The 18,093-nt window shown below is 43.2% G+C and overlaps 1 pseudogene; it reads right to left on the bottom strand.

The window, feature by feature from the left end:
- Positions 1-1,782: 1,782 nt before the first annotated feature.
- On the bottom strand, positions 1,783-7,981 carry LOC139023223 (disks large-associated protein 2-like; annotated as a pseudogene).
- Between the last annotated feature and the right edge of the window lie 10,112 nt (positions 7,982-18,093).

The raw sequence follows: 18,093 nt of genomic DNA, 5'->3' as shown, positions 1-18,093 counted from the left end.
CACTGCATATTAGATGAGGGTGATGTACTGTGTGTTTAATAGAATATCAAGCTGCTTTCAGAATGACCAGTCAAGATGGCCAGTAAATGTGTCAACACCAACGTTTCTGAAGATAGATAAAGATAACTGAAAACGTACTGAGATGTGAACTGTGCACAACAATTCAATTCTCTAACCTTCTTAAGACAATGTCCACTTCCATAAAGATCAGTAAACAAAAATTCCTTTCCACTGGGTCCATCATGCGTTAGAGGGAATGTCTGTAGAAATGGGGACATGGTGCAGGCTGGCAGGACTACTGCATAGGACACAGGCATGACAACGTGCTCTGGTGGCCGTGTGTTGTCACTGTAACTGACTCTCAAACCATGAGGTAAATAGCTGTATGTGTGCCTGCCTGTTGTATGAAACACTATTGCACTTTTTAGCAGGTCAAGTTTAGTCAGTCTCTAGTTGGTGGTAACGATAATGAGCCATAAAGCATTGAGAACTGGGACAAGGTTACGATATCATAGCGAGGAAAATACTCCCTGGGATGTTGTTTTTCTCTGCCATCCCCCTCCGAGCCACACACACTCACACATACACACACATGCAGGGCACACACAAATGCAAACACACGCACACACATAACCTATGTTCGCTCCTGTTACATAGGTTCAGTTTGATTCTGATAAAAATGTCTACGCTGCTTTTTCTGTTGCTCAAAATAAATCAAAGACMATCAACATACAAGATTTCATGATGATAAATGATATACAGCGTGTCCCAATCACGAAGAAACTTGCATACCGGTGACATCACGTAAACTTGGGGCATGTACCAATAAATATGAATCACCAAACCTGCGGACTACACCAAAGGTAACATGTTTCCCCCCCCCCCTGATTAACGGGAACAATCTCTACCTGTGAGAATGAATGGATGCCAACAATGACAGATCTTACCAAAAGCATAGTTTAAACAATCACACAAAATGTATCAATTCAATTTTCACATCATCTCATCCTCGTCAATKATCAACTTGTGCTGCAGTCATACAACAGTATAACATTCAAAATGATCAAATGCTAATCCAAATTACTAATATCAAGGCATTTGGATGAAAAAACCAAGCTAGCTTTCTCCCTAACAGCCCTTTGAGGTGACATTGCAACTCAATCAACACAACCAGAGATGGCCAAGCACTCTRCATGGCATCGTATTCCAACCAAAGACCTCAAACTAAGACAGTCATTCATAGGTTCTTGTAAGTCTGATTTTAAGGCACAAAAGGATTTTTTTCCCATCGTACGTAGTTGCCAAACTTGCAAACCCCTCCTTAGATCATGGAAAAGTACGGGACAAACATGATAATAGAGTATGTTTGAGATTGAGAAAGGGCAATTCACTTTCTACGAAGACAAAAAAATTGCTTTCTCAATTTATGCACCTAATTTAGAGGGCTATACATTATAATATCACACAATATGAATAACTAAAGACTAGGAAATGATAAAGARGACAGAAGAGCATGAAGATCCATGAACTATTTGCCTTGGCCAATCTATCATRTTTAATATAATCTGAATKTGGTGTTATGTATCAGTGTGCAAAYTGGTAACTGTAGTGAATAGTTACTAGTACGTCACTATGGCAGCAGTTGTTGACCCTGTGGTTAGGCATCTTTCAGATGAGACCACCACGGGTGTGAAAGTGACATCATTTCTATTGTCCAATGATCATACTTTGATCTAATGGGAACCTCTGACTGGTTATAATTATTATTATTTTTTTTCTTAAATCTCATCATCAAGCTATCAATGTCTCTCACTTTCTGCTGTTACCTCACTAAGACCAGACATGGAYTTTATGTCCACATAGAATCACAATACTGTACTGTTTGCTTTTAGACAGCACCTACACATCTCCTATGACCTTTGTTTTGTTGCATCGTTAGTGACTCTACATTCATAAATGATTTTGCTTTCGATGTGTTTAAGGCCGTCTGGTACGTTGAGGTTCACAGCAGAGAGAGAGACTGACGTCAGGAAATGAAATTGGAGACGTTGAGTGGTTTACCAGAAGCTATAGAGGAATGAGGAAAGTCCCAGTATATTCAACTACTTTCCACCCTTTTTAGCAAAATATCTGGCAACGTATCTGACCAACTGAACTGTGGCTTACTGTGTGTTGCCCTTTCAAAAGGTCGCAATTCAAATTGTTGTCTTAATCTATGCTAKGTGGACAGATAACAGCTCACCCTGTTTTTGCATCACATTCTATTGAAAATTCCTAGTCGACCACTGGTGCTAGAAGCTTACAACCCTAACATAACAAGTATATGGGAATAAATGAATTACACAAAAAAATCCAATCTACTGTTCATATAGGTAAATGGATATACTATACCAATGACACGCAGTACAACAYAAATGCCAGTATATCATGTCATCTAGTATAAGTACAGTTTCATTTTTTGAAGGAAATATACAGTATATTGAAACAATAAGCTCCAAGTGTGGTGTTGTAGAGCACCGCCAAAAGCAATGGAGTAACGTCATAAAAATGTAAATGCCTTGCTCTCTCTCTCTCTCTCTCTCACTAGAACTCCCTAGACCTTTGACTACGGCTACTATTACAGCAACCCTCTTAGCTCATGGCAAGATAGGGAGTAGAAATACCTCATCGTACGTATTTTCTCTGCCTCTTCAATAAACAACTTTGAAGCAAACACGAACAATGCAAATAGACGCTTTGCAAATAGGTCCCCCCCCCCCCCGCAAGTCAATAGCCACCATCTTTAATTACAGATGCTATGGGCACCATTTGAGTAAATCTCTGTTATTAAAAAGTCCTTGAGTGTGTGTGTGTGTGTGTGCGTGCGCGTGCACATAGGACTGGGTAAAGGACAACCGTTTCAGGTAAAAAGCAACACCATTTACTAGTAACTGGATAGTGTTAAAGTGATATTTGCACCTGTCTGTCCCACACTACTTCCGTAGTGTGGAGAAAAATACTTGATTGTTGTGTGCCGGATGGAATAGAATGTGTTTGATGTGGTCTCTAATAGGTATAAGTTATCTGTCTGTTGGGGCACTGCTCTCTCCACCCCATAGAGTCATTCTTTCACAGCGTCCACTATGAGACAAATCAAGTTCAATGTAGTTTGTGATGTTGGTCATTGGGTATATATGTGATAGATTACATTATTTATCAGCATTATTATTTAATWACAATAGTACTGGACATCAGGGGCTAAACACAAAATTCAAGGTGCAGATTGATGTGGTGTATAGAACAGCATCTTAGACATATTCAATAGCGAATGTTCCATTTTTGTCCTTGCAATTCAACTGCAACAATATCATGTGAGTKTCATTTACTACATTTCCCTTGGAAATACAAACATGAATAGTATATATAAGGTGCAAAAATGCATTATATCATAGTCAACTTTTTTTTCACGAAATTTGAAACATTTTTTCCCTTTAAGTGTTTTACAATAGTGTTGCAATGGAAACATGGATCAGACGAATAAATGCACTGTACAACCCATATCATAACCATGTTTCAACCTTACAACAAAGCCGTTATTGTAACTGAAAATGCATAAATGCAGCCCTAAGGTACTGTCCCAGCTAGCACATARCGTTCTGAGAACCATAAGTTTCTTAGAGCTTGGTGAGCGGGTGGTTGTCCCATGGTTATTTTGCATACAACCTTCCCACAACTTTCTGGGAATAATGCAGGATAGTTGCTTGGCTTTGGAACATTCTCAACACTTTTAAAGAACTTGACAAAAACACTTTATTTTCTTGTTATTTCATTACTTTAACAGAACGTTTCCTAAAAGTTCAAACATGGTTACATTTAACAAAAAAAATTGTAATGTTATAGGAATGTTCTTCAACTGGTTTGACATTGGGAATATTCTGAAATAGTTCTGAGAACGTTAAGAAACAACGTTATTCTGTGGGAATTTCAGCACTTTAGTGTAAAGTTTTCTGCAGGTTTCCTCATGGTTCTATTTAAAGTCACTGTTTTAAGAACATTAAGACAATGTTACATAAGAACCACAAGAAAAAAATTGTAGCGTTCAAAGAACATTCTAATAATGTTATTTAAAATCATATACATCCATTCTGTGTCAACAAAACTCTCTCTATCCTCTTTCCTCTTAAGTGTGTTCAGGTGTGTTGGCTGCCGCCACTAATTGGCCACACCTGATCTTAATGAGAGCTTGTTTCCTTTTAAATGGGGTCTGTTTGAATATAATAAAATTAACATCTTTGTATGAGTTTAAAAAACATGGCATGCTACTGTAGCTCCATCCTGCTGTCGCAGTGAACCAATTCCATGGAGAGAGAACAGAAGATCATAGGTTTGAATCTCACTGACGCTGTGCCAAAATAAAAGACAAATGTGTTTGCATTATTAATTTCCATGTGTCCTATCTCTGCTTGGAGTTCAAAACAGTTAACCTAAGCTAGCAGTCTTATTGAAACGTTCAGTGGAAGTTTTATATGATTCAAAAACCTCAAAATAACCTTTATATTTAGTTCAAAACATTCACAATATTTAAAGAATGTTCTCAGAACGTTATTTGAGCACCTTCAAATAACCTATAATTTCAGTTCTCAGAACGTTCATAAAACCTCCCAGGAAAACTTTCAGGCAACCATAGTAAAAGGTTCTCAGAACCTCCGTGCAACCTAAAAATGTACATTCCCAGAAYGTTTTAAAAACGTTCAGTTTTACCGATMAGGAAACTTATGGCTTTGTTCCCAGAATCAATTGGAAACCAAAAACTTCTGTCCCACAACTTCCAAGGAACTAAATGTGCTAGCTGGGGTACTACTGCATGTATTTTTCGCATCCCATGTCTCAGCAATGTTAGGCAGTGGCTGCAGCAGCAAGCCTGGTAAAAAGTGGTGTGAGTACGTYCCAAGAATAACAACGGAACTACTATTTCCAGGATGCTGTGCGACCATATCAGATGTGATGACTACTCCTTGGTCTCTACCATAGAAATAGAATAGACCCCATAGAAATAGATTTGAATTCTATGTCTATGGTTTTTACCCTAGAGTGCCCACTGCAAGACTGAGGTATTTCAATAGCAGGTGTTGATCAATCACATTACATATTCCCCCCACTTTGACTGACAACCCACAACCATGGGGGAGAGATTTCCAGACTTCTATCTTGACAGTGAGTCATCACCACCTCTGTGCTACCACTGGGGAGTAGTACTCTCCGCACAGGGTGATTTAGCCCAAGACCACTGATGCTGGTGAGATTCTCCATAGAAAAGTTGCACTTTGTGATTCCTTTTGAACACGGTGGGAAAATACTGATATTACCCTTACTTTACCCAGAGGCTCATAATACATGATGGCAATGCGAAAGCTCTTGGGGGGGATGAATACATTTCCAACAAGAGAATTTGTTACAGTATAGAAAATAATCATTTTGCTTGTAATTAGCCAAATATAATTGTGATGGTGGATCAGTTCGGTTAAAGGGGAGGGTGTAGTAGCAGCTCATTATAATGGGGTGGAGGGGTGGTGAATATTACCTCCGTCTTAAAGGGGAGAGGACATCAGAAGAAGGGCAATAGATGGAGAGAAACAKTGAGAAGTGAAAGTGAGAGACACAGACGACAAGAAAGAGGGAGGAAGGAGTCTGGGTGACACCCACTAGCTGGGTCTGGGGGCCGGAAGGGGTCAGAGCTGGGGTCGGGGTCAGGCTAGAGGGGTAAATGCTTGGACCTCAAAGGCGGGTCTGGGCCTCGGGGATGTAGATCTCGATGCTGTCTGCCCGCTCTGTGGCTGAGTTCTGTCTGAAGGAAGCCGCCCGCTTAGCTGCCATGAGGCGGCGCCGGGCCTCCTGACGCTGACGGTCCTGCAGGTCCAGAGAGCGCTCTCGCATCACGCCGCCACGCCCCTTCGGAGGCCTCTTTGGCAGCGGGGGAGGCCACTTCCTCTCCTTTTTAGAGAGTGAATGAGAGATAAAGAGAATGAGAGAGAGAGAATGAGAGAGTGWGAGAGAGAGAGAATGAGAGATTTGAGCCACGTAATTTTCTGAACAAGGGCAGGATAAAACAATAAAAATAAGTAAGCAGTGGCCAATACCATTAGACAATACCCCTCCACAGTCCAGTTTGCTAGCTGTGAAAAGCTATACAGCTAAGCAAGGGTAACAACTCCACTAACATACCTGTAATGGCGTCTTYTTCTCGGGGCTCTCCACGGGCCTCCACTCGTTGCTCTTGATTTCCTGCAGCTCGTCAAACTTGGCAGTGACGTCGTCGATGGAGAGCTGCAGCAGGTCCCAGAATCCGGCCAGGTCCTGAGAGGTGGGGCGGGGCATGGCGCTGGGGTCCTGAGGGGTGAAGGGTGGCAGGGAAGGGGGGTGACCGGGAAAAGTGAAAGATGGGGGAGGGAGAACATTTTATATAGTTATCAACACCTCAGTGACCATGAGAACGTGTAAGTACATCTGGTATAGTCATAACTGTTATAGACTATCATTGGGATTTTTAAATGCTTGTGTTACGTCACCAGCAATTGCATCTTCCAACACCTGAAAACTGTCCAACCACTAGATGTCCCCCTTAACTCTTTAAATAACAGATGTATTTCACGTCCTTTTGCCAGCCGTGAGCTCCATTTCATGGAGCAAATCAAGGCTACAGCCATGTGGCGTTCTACACTATAAAAGAGCATTCATCACTCCCACTTATCTGTTTCTGTAAACGTTCAACGCATAATTACACATAAAGGTTGGCAATGACTCAGCACACAAACGCAACACGGTGTGCTGTATGCCTGAACAGGTTCGACATTGAGATTTGTGTTACTGACCACTTGCGCTGTCAAGATGACACAAACACGTGCACGCACACACACACACTCGACCCCACCTCCTCCACCGCCCCCCACACAGTCATTACGGTTGTGATATGGGGTTATGCTAGGGGTAGTGCTCTCTCTCACTCTGGTAGGGGTACTAGTCAGTGGGACACGTTAGAGAGGCTCAGGGCAATCTAAGCCCTGTCACAGTAAATGTGGGACTTCATCCATCATCCCATTATCTCCGGGGGAACGCAGATAGAGAGCCCACGGCCCCTCAGAAAGAGAGCAAAACACCGGCTTTAAGGTATCATAGTCATCAGACACAAACAATCACGCTACAGCAAGAGAGAAGGGTCATTAAAGCCCCTCCTCTCACAAACTCTTTGTTTTTTTCATTTAAGAAATGCCTGCATTGTGTGAAGAAATGGCAAGTGAAGGATCATTTGAGCACAGTCTCTCTCAAAAAGGAACTTAACAAAGGGTATAGCTCTGGAAACTGTATTTGTGTGTCTTCTGAGACTAGCCCTACAGTAACTAACGCAGGTTGACAGGTTGGTGGGTAATTAAAATGAGGCCTTACGAAAATGTGAAAACTTCTCGACTACGTTTGGGGTGAGAGAGGGTAGAAGGTTCGTTATTCAAAACCCATTGAAAGTCTGTCTCTCTGTGTTAATGAATGGTGTGAACATAGGCACCTCAGATTCCTGTTGTTATTCTTCTTCCGCTTACTGTGGGGGGGGTCAGTACAAGCAGAAGGCCTGTTTCGATGTCAATTGGGACAGCTATTACTGGAAGCAGCCAGTCCTCCCACAGGCACAGCACTTATCAAGCCCTGTGTGCTGTCAGTAAGTCCTCAACAGTGAGAATGTGAGATATAAGGTTTCATTTAATACACAACAATGATTACGCATGCGTATGTTATCACCACAACACCCACCACACACCACACGCACACAACACACCACACACCACACACACACCACACCAACGCAGCCCACCACCCGTCAATTACTTCATGGGTACACGCCATGGTCTATTAATAGTATTAATGGGCAATACCAGGTTCTGCTGACACAGCCAGTAGAAGGCTGAGATTTTTGAGACATGAGGAGTGTGCGCTGCCCACGGCACTCGATTTCCATAGCCTGGAGGACACACACACACAAAGAGAGAGGAGAGAGAGAGAGAGAGAGAAGAGAGAAGAGAGAAGAGAGAGAGAGAGAGAGAGAGAGAGAGAGAGAGAGAGAGAGAGAGAGAGAGAGAGAGAAGAGAGAGAGAGAAGAGAGAGAGAGAGAGAGAGAGAAGAGAGAGAGAGAGAGGAGAAGAGAGAGAGGAGGAGAGAAGAGAGATGAGAGAGAGAGAGGAGGACGAAGAGAGAGCCAGAGAGAGAGAAGAGAGAGAGAGAGAGAGAGAGACATGCGCGTATGGGATGAGATTAAGAGCCTTACTTCTGTACCATATAATCCAGGAACAAAATACTATAAAAATAATATACAAATACTGAGCTATATCGTATGCTCCAAACATTAAAAATTATAATTATTTTTCTACATTTCTCAGAGAAAGAGATTTTGTATTAAACAGTAGTCTTTTTTTCTCAAAACTGATAGGGTGAAATAATTGGCACCTGATTATTCAACTTTCAATACCTCACATTGCGAAGTAAACAAGCACGGGGCTATTTAATAGAATTTTACATGAGATTGGAGAACACATTGGGAGGGAACTTGGACCATTCCTCCATACAGAATCCTTCCAGATCCTTGATATATTTTGTCTGCGCTTATGGCCTGCCATCTTCAATTCAAACCACAGGTTTTAAATGGGGTCAGGRGACTGAGATGGCCATTTTGATGTGTGCTTGGGGTTATTGTCTTGCTGGTAGATTCACGCACGACCAAGTTTTTGGCTAAAATGTCCTGGTACTGGGTAAAGTTCATGATGCCGTTGACCTTAACAAGGGCCCCAGGACCAGTGGAAGCAAAATAGCTCCATAACATCAAAGATTCACCACCMTATTATACAGTATGTATGGGGTTCTCTCCTGCTTATGCATACTTATTTCGATGCAAAACCCATCACTGGTGTGCGTGAGCTCTATTTTCAAGTCATCTGACCACAACACCGGTTACAATTAAATGCCAATGGCGTTTAGCAAACTCCAGACGTTTACATTTGTTGGATGACATGACAATAGAGCTCTTTGGCTACACACCAGTGTTATCTCACTCACATCTGTCCACTGCATCAATAATCAAAATACTGGACAGGTATTCATTAGCAAAGCAAATGTGTYAATAACAACGCTTGTTGGTTGCATTACATTTCCATCCACAAACATAACTTTGCCCATTCAATTCTAAAGGGTTATCAGTGAATGCATTGAGAAACGAATGCATTAGAATATGAACAGCCCCTGCCTTAGGGACTATAGAGCCAGTACATGCCTCTATGCTGCAGCGCCAGAAACTCACTCTCCTCCGACAGGTCATGCTCTTCCGCCTCCCTCTCCATGTCTTTACACCATCCCTCCATCCTCTTAGTTTCATTATGGAGGAGCTGCATGAACCAGCTGCCGTCCCTGCGGAGGGGGGACACCCTGCCCGTCTCTACCCCCTCCAGAGAGGGCTCTGTCAGCCACGACTCGGGCTGCGGGCTGGGCGGTCCGCTGGAGGAGCGCTGGTAGTCCTCCCGGTAGCTGAAGAGCCCCTGGGTGCGGACGGTGCGGACAGCCCCGTACTGGGTGGGCGTGCTAGGCTCCGAGTGGCCCCCGCGGAAGCCCAAGCCCCCTCCGAACTGCAGGCCCTTGTCCTCCATGGTGGGGAAGCCCTCTAGTTCCATGTCAGCTTGTACGGCCGTCGTCACGCTGTTGGAGCGCTTGAACCTGCCATGCCTGAGGGAGCATACACACATGCAGACACACACATACAAATATATGTATACAGAGACTAATAAATAGATTAGAAGATTAATATATGGGTCCAAAGAGAGAGAAAACAAATATATTGATGAACCCATTCAGAGAAACAGTATACAGCGCCKTTGGAAAGTATAYAGACCCCTTKACTTTTTCCRAATTGTKTTACGTTACAGCCTCTTTCTAAAATTGATTAAATGTAAAAACATCCTCAGAAATCTACACACAATACCACATACTGACAAAGCGAAAACAGGWTTTTAGATTTTTTTGCAAATCTATSAAAAATAAARAACAGAAATACCTTATTTACATAAGTATTCAGACACTTTGCTATGAGACTCAAAATTGAGCTCAGGTGCATCCTGTTTCCATTGATCATCCTGAGATGTTTCTACAAACTTGATTGGAAGCCACCTGTGGTAAATTCAATTGATTGGACATGATTTGGAAAGGCTGTCTATAAAAGTCCCACAGTTGACAGTGCATGTCAGAGCAAAACCAAGCCATGAGGTCGAAGAATTTCCGGTAGAGCTCAGACAAAAAATTGTGTAGAGGCACAGATCTGGGAAATGGTATAAAACATTTCTGCAAGCATTGGAAGTCCCCAATAAACAACGTACCCTCCATCATTCTTAAAATGGATTTTGGAGCCAACAAGACTCTTCCTAGAGCTGGCGGCTCGGCCCAAATGAGCAACTGGGGCCGGAGAAAAGGCCTTGGTCAGGGAGGTGACCAAGAACCCTATGGTCACTCTGACAGAGCTCTAGAGTTCCTCTGTGGAGATGGGAGAACCTTCCAGAAGGACAACTATCTGTGCAGCACTCCACCAATCAGGCCTTTATGGTAGAGTGGAAGCCACTCCTCAGTAAAAGGCACATGACAACCCGCTTGGAGTTTGCCAAAAGGCACCTAAAGACTCTCAGACCATGAGAAACAAGATTCTCTGGTCTGATGAAAGTAAAGACTCTTCGGCCTGAATGCCAAGGGTCACGTCTGGAAGAAACCTGGCACCATCCCTACAGCGAAGCATGGTGGTGACAGCATCATGCTGTGGGGATGTTTTTCAGCGGTAGGGACTGGGAGACTAGTCAGTATCGAGGCAAAGATGAACGGAGCAAAGTACAGGGAGATCCTTGATGAAAACCTGCTCCAGAGCACTCAGGACCTCAGACTGGGGTGAAGGTTCACCTTYCAACAGGACAATGACCCTAAGCACACAGCCAAGACAAGTCKCTGAATGTCCTTGAGCCAGAGCCCAGACTTGAACCCRATCGAACATCTCTGGAGATACTTGAAAATAGCTGTGCAGCAATGCTCCCCATCCAACCTGACAGAGCTTGAGAGGATCTGCAGAGAARAATGGGAGAAACTCCTGAAATACAAGCTTGTAGTGTCATACCCAAGAAGACTCGAGGCTGTAGTTGCTGCCAAAGGTGCTTCAACAAAGTACTGAGTAAAGGGYCTGAATACTYAWGTARATGTMATATTTCAGTTTTGTTTTTTAATTATAAATGAGCAAAAATTTCTAMAAACTTGTTTTTGCTTWGTCATTATGGGATATTGTGTGTAATTTGATGAGGGGRAAAAACGAAGTAATCAATTTTAGAATAAGGCTGTAACGTAACAAAATTTGKAAAAAGTCAAGGGGTCTGAAWACTTTCCAAAGGCGTTGTATACAAAAAACAATTAATTCAACAGAACATGAGCAATATAAGTTTCACAACATCGATAAATATTGATTTAGTGCAATCAGGACCCAGAGGGAGATTATCAACTGCTGCTGTAAAAGGTCAGAGGGCAAACTGCAACGGTTGTATTGTCTGTTTCCATTTCCTGTGTGCGTACCGTTTGTCATCCTCCACCTGGGTGCCCACAGAATGGTACTGAGGAAGCCCTTTGCTCTCCGACTCGGAGTCTGTCGCCGTCTCCACCTGGTAARTACCAATTTGATCATAAACAATAACACACGTCAATGTCAGTAACATCTTTATTACAGTATCATGGGTGAACTACTTTACTAGTACACTAAGTGAACATCAATGAGGCTGCTTAGTAAACCATAGTGATCTATACTATATATACAGAGAGACTGAGAGAGACAAGGGAGACTGAGAGAGGCCGGTGTTTGTCCTGAGACCCCTATATCCTGAGCAAAGGATTGTCTCCCTGAGAGTGATGGCGTTTATGGGCCGGTATCTCTCTGTATCCCCAACGCATGGCTCACTTTACACACAGACACAGACACACACAGAGACACGCGCACGCGCACACACACACACACACACACACACAGTCAGTCATCTCAACAGTACAGTCCCAGTGCTTAAAAATAATGACGTTGAAAAAGTTGAGTATGGAATAAAATGTCAATGAGTACTTCATAGTACACAACTAAGGTTATTCTGCTGATATTGATGATGAGGTTGATGAAGACGATGGTGACGATACATCGGTTTCTATCTACCCCTTGAGAAACTGCATCGCAAAAGAGACAGAATCTTGGCATGAAAGGGAAATGAGCGGTTTAAACGGTCACATTAATGCTATATGATGTGTTTCATATCAATTCAGAGGCCATGAGAATGTGTAAAACATGTTCACAAGCCGCCGCAGCCGGCGTCCAGAAAATACTTTGAGTCATTAGTAAATGTAATTCTATTTCTTTCATTAGTTTGATTTGTTGCCCGTGTAAAATAGATAACGTGATCAAATTTGAATTACACCGATAAACAATCATCATCAACATTTTCCGTCTAATGTTATTCTACTCTATTAGTCATCATGAGGTGATATATGTGTGTGTGTGTGTGTGTGTGTGTGTTATATCGAGCTGAGTGCTGCCTGGGCTCTCCGGGCTGGCCAGTGGCTGTAGAGCTGTGTGGTCATTAATCCTTATTGGTCAGGGTCCCATTGGGTCAGTGTCAGATAGCTACTTTTCATTTGTTTTATTTCACCTTTATTTAACCAGGTARGCTAGTTGAGAACAAGTTCTCATTTACAACTGCGACCTGGCCAAGATAAAGCAAAGCAGTGCGACACAAACAACAACACGGAGTTACACATGGAATAAACGAGCGTACAGTCAATAACACAATTGAAGAAAAAAAAAGTCTATATACAGTGTGTTCAAATGGCGTGAGGAGGTAAGGCAATAAATAGGCCATAGTAGCGAAGTAATTACAGTTTAGCAAATTAACACTGGAGTGATAGATGTGCAGATGATGATGTGCAAGTAGAAATACTTGTGTGCAAAAGAGCAGAGCAGAAAAGTAAATAAAAACAATATGGGGATGAGGTAGGTAGATTGGGTGGGCTATGTACAGCTGCAGCGATTGGTTAGCTGCTTAGATATCTGATGTGTAAAGTTAGTGAGGGAAATATAAGTCTCCAGCTTCAGCGATTTTTGCAATTCGTTCCAGTCATTGGCAGCAGAGAACTGGAAGGAAAGGCGAAGGAAAGGCAAAGAAGGTGTTGGCTTTGGGGACGACCAGTGAGATATTCCTACTGGAGCGCGTGCTACGGGTGRGTGTTGTTATCGTGACCAGTGAGCTGAGATAAGGCGGAACTTTACCTAACATAGACTTATAGATGACCTGGAGCCAGTGGGTCTGGCGACGAATATGTAGCGAGGGCCAGCCGACTAGAACATACAGGTCGCAGTGGTGGGTGGTATAATGGTGACATTATTTTGGTGACAAAACGGATGGCACTGTGATAGACTGCATCCCGTTTGCTGAGTAGAGTATTGGAAGCTATTTTGTAAATGACATCGCCAGCTATAGTCAGTTTTACGAGGGTATGTCTGGCGGCGTGAGTGAAGGAGGCTTTGTTGCAAAATAGGAAGCCGATTCTAGATTTAATTTTGGATTGGAGATGTTTAATATGAGTCTGGAAGGAGAGTTTACAGTCTAGCCAGACACCTAGGTATTTCTTTGTAGTTGGTCCACCAATTCTAGTCAAGTAGTGATGCTAGTCGGTCGGGCGGGTGTGGGCAGCGAACGGTTGAAAAGCATGCATTTGGTTTTTACTAGCGTTTAAGAGCAGTTGGAGGCCACGGAGAGTGTTGTATGGCATTGAAGCTCGTTTGGAGGTTAGTTAACACAGTGTCCAAGAAGGGCCAGATGTATACAGAATGGTGTCGTCTGCGTAGAGGTGGATCAGGGAATCACCCGCAGCAAGAGCGACATCGTTGTTATATATTATGATATACTTCGCGTGTGTGAACGGTTTTAATGAATGTGCATGTGTGCGCGTATATTTGTGTGTGTCTTGGTCTAACATTCAGCTGTCATGGATGTGCGAGCAGTCTAGCAGTGTGTTAGTGCACTTCACTGCAGGCACAATGTGCTGTTGTGAGAAAGGATTCACGTCCTGGGTCGGCCATATGGGACTAGACCATCAACGTGTGTGTATCTAAGCATAATGTGTGTGTGTGTGAGCATATGTGTGTATGTATGAACTTGTCTTACCTGAATCCCTATGGAAGAGCGTGGTGTTTTGAGGTATTCCTCAGCCTTGGACACGAGCACCGCCTTGTCACACGTCTGCACGGAGCTGTGGCTGCCCGTGGAGGCGTGCCGCTTGCCCGCCGCCGTCTCCATGGCCAACGTCACCGCCTTGGCACTGTCCAGGCTGTCGGTGGAGTTGTAGAGGGTTCGACCCGAGCCGCCCAGACCGTCCGGCGCCCACAGGATACTCCCCCGCGGGTGCCTTCCCTCGTGGTAGGCATCCTGGGTGGAATCTGTGCTGCTCTGGGCCGTCACCGAGATGAGGGGCTTGGAGGTGGCGCGAGGTGGCACCGGCGGGGGCGTCTTTGCCTTRTAGCTAGGCGTGTGCGTCACCGCTGGAGAGCAAACAGGGAGAGGAGCGAGAGGAAGAGGAGTTATTGTAAAACAGAGGTTCTGAAGGGGAGAGACTGGAGGATGATAATATAATACTGAAAGGTGGGGCGAGAGATCTCACAACAAGGCGACCCAGTTCACCTGAGTACATATGCTACTACAGTGAGTGATGAAAGCGAATGGCGAAGTGATGAGGGGATTATGTTAAATGCATCACAAGGACACTGGGGACACAGAACAGAAGAAAGGGGAAACTCTTTGAGAGGATTTTTTTTTTTTTTTTTTTTACTGCCACAGAGATGAACACTTGACACTGATGCTTCTTTCTGGTTAATACGCCCAGTGTTTACAGGCTATTGCTCCTTCTGTGCAGTGGAGGATTATGGGTAGCAACCCTTCTTTCAAGTGCAAATGAGAATGTGATCTTAATCCAGATGGACCTCACAGCAGAAAAGGGCTAGCAGCAAGGAGCTACAGYATGCCTACTTCAGGCTGGGCTCATACAGGTAGAGTACCATTGCTTCAATGATATTAAATGCAGTTGCTTGATATGAACTTCTAATTCTGATAGCCTCATATAATCGCTTAAAAAAAACATAGTTATATCTAACAAGCTATGTTAGACAAAGGTGAGAAGATGTTTCTACCAGATTCCTTGTGAATTATAACCAGGCTAATTTAGTCCTGTTGGCAGTGAGGAAATATATTAAAAGCCCAATGCAGTAAAAAAGAAAAAGGAAATCCTGTGTTTTATATATATTTCCACACGATGTGGTTGGAATAATACTATGAAATTGTGAAAATGATGATAATACTCTTTTAGTGTAAGAGCTGTTTGAACAGCCTGCCTGACATTTCTGCCTGTTTTGGTGGGAGGGAGTTTTGGCCTTCCATGGTGACATCACCATGCGGTAAATGAGTTAATAGACCAATAGGAAAGAGAGTTCCAAACCTCTCTGTTAATAACAGCACATTTTTCAGCACATCCAGAGTACAGTACGACAAATAATGACAGTTAACAGGATAAAAGGAACAGCTCATGGGAGTTCTTGTACTGGAGTCCCAGATACTGCATTCAYCATTAAACACACCAGTTACAAAAAGACTGCAGCATGCTGATGGCCCTGTGGACTGTGACATTGACATGCAGAATTTCTAAACCACTATTTTATGAAACTGTTGGATGAGTCACTGAGGGAGAAAAAAAAGGCTGTGATTCATTGCCGTGTCAAAAATAGACTTCATCACAAATAGGTTGTGTAACTGGGGAACTCAATAGACCTCAGGAATATTTATTCAGGCATTCATTTGTTCATGTGTTCATCCACCCACTGAAACATTCACCCATTCATTCATTTAAAAAAATCATAATATTGAAAAACCTCCCTAGTCCTTTTAAGGTCACACACACACACATTGCCGGCAGCTGATTGACAGATCTTTGACATAATTATACTCCTCGTATAAAATCARGGATAACTTGACCTTAATCCATTTACAATTTTAACAAGCACATCATTTGATGGATCTAATTAGTCATTAGATGTGATACAACTCTGCATACACTCTCACTTTAGATGGATTTATTCCATCTTGAAAGGGTTGTATTTTTTTGTTGTTGTCGGTGGATACCAAATTGAGTAGGATGGGTGACGCAGTCATAGACAGCATTCAACTTTACATTTCTATCCCGGAGCTTTAATGGTGTGCTGCTTCAAAGCCATTCAACAAGTGTGAAAAACAGCCTCCTATTCAAACTGAGTGGATTTGAATACTCTGTAGGCAACAGCCTCTTCGAAAAAGCACAACAATTGTATCCAGCAAGAGACGCCATATTGCCTCCTTGCCTCCCTACAGAAAGCAGACAGACAAACCCTGTGTGCCTGGCGACCTTGCACTGCAGCTTGCCAGGCAGGAGGTGTGTGAGTCTCTCTCTGTATTCGGGAGGTGTGTTATAGCCAACAGCCGGTGGGAAAAGCTGTAGATGGAGTTGCTGAGGTCAGTCAAAGWGTCTGGGTTAGAGAGCTCCTTGAAAGGAGATGATGTGTCTGTCTCTGTGTCTGTCTCTCCTTACACTGCACTCTAAGAAGTAACGGAGCCTTGAAGAACCTTTTGGGGTTCAAAAGATTGCCACTGTTGGTTCAAAAAGATTCCTTGAGGAACCCCTGTAAAAAGGTTAATCGAGGAACCCCTGTGTAAAGGTTCAAACTGGAACCTTTTTAGTGATGGGAAGGGYCTCTCAGAAGATTGGAGGGGCTGCTTATTGGCGTGGCGTGAAGATTTATTTGGTCACCCGTGAGATGCTCTACAGATGGTCATACTATCATACTATAAACAACTGATTACTAAGGTTACAGTTAGGGTTAGGTTAAGAATGAGGGTTAGGGTTAAGTTTTGTGCTAGTATAAGGCTTAAGGTTAGCGTTAGAGCTAGGGTTAGTAGATAGATAAAATGTCACTGATAGTCTGTAGAGCAGACTATCTACAGATTTACCATAAATTCAAAGTGCTCCACACACACCAGCAAAAAGGTCCCTCCAGGAACTCTTTGCTACACTGAATCATTAAATGTTCCTCCGAGAACTCTCCATTAACCAAAGGTGTCAATATGAACCTATTGACTGCAATGGTTCCTTGAGGAACTCCAGGGTTCCTCGGGTCACCCTTAATTCAAAGACTGACGGTTTCGCAATGTTGGTAAAGGTGATGAGGACTTTTTTTTTACCTGGAGGTGGATTGGCTCGGTCCACACTGCAGGAAGAAGGGAGGCGAAACTGGATACCTGAAAATAGTAGGCAACACAAGTTAGYAAGGGAAATGGAGGGACAGGAGAGACTCCTTCACATATAGTTCATCTGACTATAACAGTACCTACCATGCCTCAGGCCAACACTCGTATCAGGATCACAGTCAAGCGAGAGTCGCAGACACATTTCACATGATATACACATACATTTCTTCTAATTGATCATGATATTTGGTCAATCAACAACAAACAAAGACGTGGACATTACAGTGCTGGGATGGTCCACAGTTTTCAACGTTTGCTGTGTTCCCATCCACAACAAGAACATTCACACAGCAGTGTCAGAGATTGTTTTCAGTTATGACTGGTGGAACCACAGGTATTAGACTGTGCTGAACAGTCATGATTACACAGCGGAGAGAAAACATGCGGTATCATCTAATAATCTTGTTGTACATAGAACTATGCCCTGATGCGCACCACATAGACAAATAGGCAAACATGAGAGAGTAAACACAAGAGATGAGGCAGGCTAATTAACATAATCAGGGGCGGCAGGTAGCCTAGTGGTTTGAGCATTGGGCCAGTCGCCGAAAGGTTGCTGGATCGAATCCCCGAGCTGACAAGTTAAAAATATGTTGTTCTGCCACTGAACAARGMAGCTAACCCACTGTTCCCTGGTAGGCCGTCATTGTAAATAAGAATTGGTTCTWAGCCGACTTGCCTGGTTAAATAAAAAAATGAAATA

The sequence above is a fragment of the Salvelinus sp. IW2-2015 genome, linkage group LG28 (assembly GCF_002910315.2).
Source record: "Salvelinus sp. IW2-2015 linkage group LG28, ASM291031v2, whole genome shotgun sequence".
NCBI lineage: Eukaryota > Metazoa > Chordata > Actinopteri > Salmoniformes > Salmonidae > Salvelinus > Salvelinus sp. IW2-2015.
The sequence above is the reverse complement of the archived record's forward strand: the minus strand, read 5'-3'. Positions and strand labels throughout refer to the sequence as shown.